Source organism: Dermacentor silvarum, chromosome 7 (genome assembly GCF_013339745.2).
Source record: "Dermacentor silvarum isolate Dsil-2018 chromosome 7, BIME_Dsil_1.4, whole genome shotgun sequence".
NCBI lineage: Eukaryota > Metazoa > Arthropoda > Arachnida > Ixodida > Ixodidae > Dermacentor > Dermacentor silvarum.
Window position 1 is genome coordinate 77,636,853 of NC_051160.1, and position 4,384 is coordinate 77,641,236.

General features: G+C 45.0%; 1 long non-coding RNA gene across 1 annotated transcript; it reads left to right on the plus strand.

Moving 5' to 3' along the window:
* The first annotated feature begins 248 nt into the window (after positions 1 to 248).
* LOC125946513 (uncharacterized) lies at positions 249 to 3,980 on the plus strand. The gene is made up of 2 exons (XR_007467633.1): positions 249 to 455; positions 3,815 to 3,980. It is a non-coding gene; the product is annotated as an uncharacterized LOC125946513 (long non-coding RNA).
* The last annotated feature ends 404 nt before the right edge of the window (positions 3,981 to 4,384 follow it).

The following is a 4,384-nucleotide window of genomic DNA, read 5'->3' on the forward strand; positions in this document are numbered from 1 at the left end:
CTTTTTAATGACAGGCTGTACGAAAATTGCCAGAGATGGGCCGCCTTAAACTCATAAATATATTCCCTGTTGTGTAGAAAGTAGAGACTATTGAGTCTTCACCACCCTCTTCTGCTTTTATTTTGTAATGAGTGGGAGCTTCTGAAATAATTGCCGTGTGCTTTAGGTAAATGTAAAACATCGCAATAAATAATAAGACCATATATGAATACGGCAACATTAACCTAAGGTTAGCCAAATAAGTTCGTTTACGATCATTGCTATGTCTCTTGCAGGTCGTGGAAGACGTAGAGAAGTTTGTAGTTTGAAGCCGAAAGCGGGAACTTGCCATGGTTTTCGTCCGTCGTGGTATTATGACGTTGAGCACGACCAGTGCCGTGGCTTCATTTACAGCGGTTGTAATGGGAACTTCAATAGATTCTCAAGCTGTGATAAGTGTATGAGAAGATGCAGTGGTGAGTTACTTAAATCTTCAAGAACCTCCGTAATTTATTCACCTAATTTGATTAAAATAGAACCACTTTTATAAATACAATATATATGCAGATAGAACGACGTATGTGACCTACTGTCCTGAATATGTATTTTATTTCTTTTTCTTTTGTTCTGGAGACGTGGCAACGTCGATAAGAAAGCTCCTCGCTTGGAACTGCCAATAGGAGGGCCGTGCCATTGTATGAGTCTTGGCAACAGAGGCTTCTGGTATAAGCATTATTCAGGATTTTGGAAGGACAAACGCTAACACGATGTATTAGGGTGAAGTGTGTCCTTCGAGAAAAATGCCGAATGCTTCGTAACGGCGTGATCAAATACACAGCTAAATGCTGCTTTATCAAATCACAGAAACATACCTTTATCGCCCATTCCATTGCTCTTGAATAATGCTGAATTTTTCAGTGAGTTGTAGATTGCTGTTTCTTATGCTGACTTAGAATGGAAACCCTCAACGAGAAAGTCTTCCTGTGAAATTTACTTAAGGAAGGCAGGCCATTTAGCTTCTTTTACCGGAAAAGTAACGGAACCTTCATTATACCTGTACTGAAGAAGAACGAGCAGTATGCACTGCTTCGAGAAAGACGACGACGACGAGTTGGTGGAAGCCGTGTGCCTGAGTTGCCTGAGCAGTGTAAACTCTCGCTGCAGTGCTTTAGGCTCTAATTATTTAAACTAGAGTGCCTCTCTACATTTGTTGGAAGTGCTGGGCCCTTTACGGACCTGGAACTACGCAGCCGTACGCTCCCTCCCGTTTCTGCCATGCCTGAGCACGCCGAGCAGACCGATCCTCCCCAGGCATCGCCTGTTGTCTGCTCCGGTGCTCAACGCCAACGCGATCCTCCTGTCTTCAGCGGCACCGACGATCATAACGTCGAGGATTGGCTCTCCTCATACGCCCGAGTGAGTGTGCATAACAAATGGGATGATAAAGATAAACTGACTAACGTCATCTTCAATCTTTCTGGAGTCGCTTATCTCTGGTTCTGGAATCATGAATCCGACCTTACCACCTGGACTGCTTTTACTAATTATTTGAAAGAAGTCTTCGGTCGCCCTGCTGTGCGAAAGCTTCGTGCGGAACAACGCTTGCGTGGTCGCGCTCAGAAAAAGGGTGAAAACTTCACCAGTTACATTGAAGATATCGTTGACCTTTGTCGGTATATTAAACCCACTATGCTAGAAAGTGAAAAGATAAAGAATGTCATGAAAGGCATCGAAGATGATGCCTTCCAGATGCTCTTGGCGAAAAATCCTCGAACGGCTGACGAGGTGATCACCCTGTGCCGGAGCTAAGACGAGCTCCGCAAACAACGCCCCACTACGCGCCGAGCTGCCGGGCCAGGCGACACTATTTTGCCCCTAACCGACAGTTTCAATGCTGCTCCCGCCCACTCCTCGTTCCTCGACCAAGTCAAACAATTCGTTCGAGAGGAAGGACCCGGTCGTCTGATACCTCCTTGTCTCCGGAACTACGTCGGGTCATACACGAACAAGTGAGCGACGCACTACCTCTCGCTCATCAGCCACCTCCAGCGCCGGTTCCGCTGACGTACGCTGCCGTCGTCGCCAGTCCCAGACCGCCGCCTGCAGTTTCGCACTACACGCCCGCAAGTGGCTTCTACGCGTCGCCTACTGAAGCTGCAAACTACGTGCCCAGAAGCGACTTCTGCGCACCTCCGCAGCCCCTACGCCCGGCTCAGCATTGTGCACCCCAGCCTGCGCCCCCTGTTCACAATCCGTGGCGTACCCAGGACAATCGGCCCGTCTGCTACGCGTGTGGCTTTGCTGGCCGCGTGGCACGATTTTGCTGCCGGCGGGGTTGCTACCCTCCCGATACTCCGTGACCACAAGGGAATGCACCTGACACCCAGTCCCGCTATGTTCTACCTGTTCCGCACTTCGCTTCCTCGTCTCCTGCTCCTCGAAGTTTCACCACTCGTCGGTCTCCATCTCCCCGTCGACATACCTCTACATACCTCTCTACATACCTAATAAAGCTTGTAGAACGAACAGCCGGAAATCCACGCCATCCAAATGCGGCCACTGAAAAGAAAGGCTCGATTGCCCGTAAGATCCGATAGGGCAATAATAATATTGGAAGCAACTTGATATGCGCCGACTCAGCACTACTAAGACTCTGCTAGTTCTTACTTGATATTGTGCCGCCTTTTATATTCATATAAACTCGAACCCCCAGGGGCATAACAACTTATCTTTCGCAATTCTCAGCTGCTGTGGCCATACTTATTTGTTAACGAAGACCATTTTGCAGCGATATTTGTTTCCTGAAAAAAAGCCCTAAACGTTGAAATGAGCATTTATAGCAGCTTATGTGCAATGGATTCATGAAAGATATTGAATCGCCTATGCTAACGCCGAATTTTCAAAGTGCGGAAGTATTGCTCATACAGTAATTCTAAAGGTCAGCTGCGTATTTACTGTCCTCGCTTTTGAAGGGTAACGTAGTCGGACCCAAGAGGTTGTTGATGAAGCGAAAGGCAATTAAAGTTTGACCTTAATCGGGATCGGTTTCGTTGGATTATTTCCCTAGAGCAAATCACAGGTCAGATCAAATGACATTTAACCTTTTCGTTACTCTGTCTACAATATCCTAATGTTTGGTGTTTGCGCACTATAATTTGTGCTCTAAAAGGGCAGCTAAAGTCAAGACTGTTAAGGCAATACATTCTTCATTAAAAACAGCTGTAGCGCATGCACCTGGTTAAACAGGTTGCTGTGTTTTAATTTTCAGGAGTATGCATGCAGTTGACTGCTGTTATTTCGCACATGCGAGAAGGATGGAAACAGCTATGTCGGGGTCCCATGAGCGAAAATCACTTCAAAGCCGTTGGCATTGGTACAAGATTGATTTTAGTTTTGTTGTAGTTCTTTTTTTTTTGTTCCAGAACTGTAGAATTTTAAGGACTTCAGAGGAGACAACTCTATTATGTGTCGTTACAAACTTAGTTAAACTGCTTTTTTCTACTCAATCTGTTTTGATAAAGTATGCAATAAAATTCTGGTTTATATTTTTTGGCGATTCTCAGCAGCCAAAGTGAATGTTGACGTACTTAATCTGCAAACGTATCACGTGCTCCTTAGCCGCTCCATCCCTTCATTGAGTGTAAATGACTGGATATATGCAATCCTTTTATTTTCTAGAAACGTAGCGTGATTTTGCTTCAAAACGTTTGTTTTCTATCTCATCCTACGTATTTCCAGAAATTTCTGGCTTTGACACTAGCGTGCTTGAAATTTTTAGGGGACATGTTCATCAGTATTGCAGAATATTACCTCGTATTTTGCGTTTCCTTTCCAGGCAAATCGCAAGCAAAAAAGATATGCCGAAGACGCACAGCCGCATTTCGCAAGAGATACAACTTGGGGCTTCAGCCAAACACCAATGTTTCATTGGGAACATTAGCAGGAATATTCCTTGGATAACGGGATGCATCAGGAAATAAACTTGAAAGGTATTGCAGTGACCACCGACCGCACAGTTACCATATTATTATTTGAACCACCTTGTCCTTCTGTAACTGACATTTACACGTCTATTATCTGACAATGTTCAGGCGACAAAACACTAATTGTGAAAAATTACCATCATAGCTCACGCGATATTTTATGTTCTGTCCAGCGTCCAGTGTTTGTCAGTTTGCTACGAAACTATATTTTGATTTTTGTTTGTGTAAAAAAAAACGATTCGACGAACACATCCGGAATGATACAACCAGATTGGTAAACTACTGAAGGAACAGACCAGCACAGGGCCATGTGCTGGACATTGGACCCGTGATAACCACCCGTCATTGGGGTATATCGAAAGCGCTACCATATAAATCCTTGGTCTTACAGGAGAGACCAAAATTGACGATACTGTTGGCCA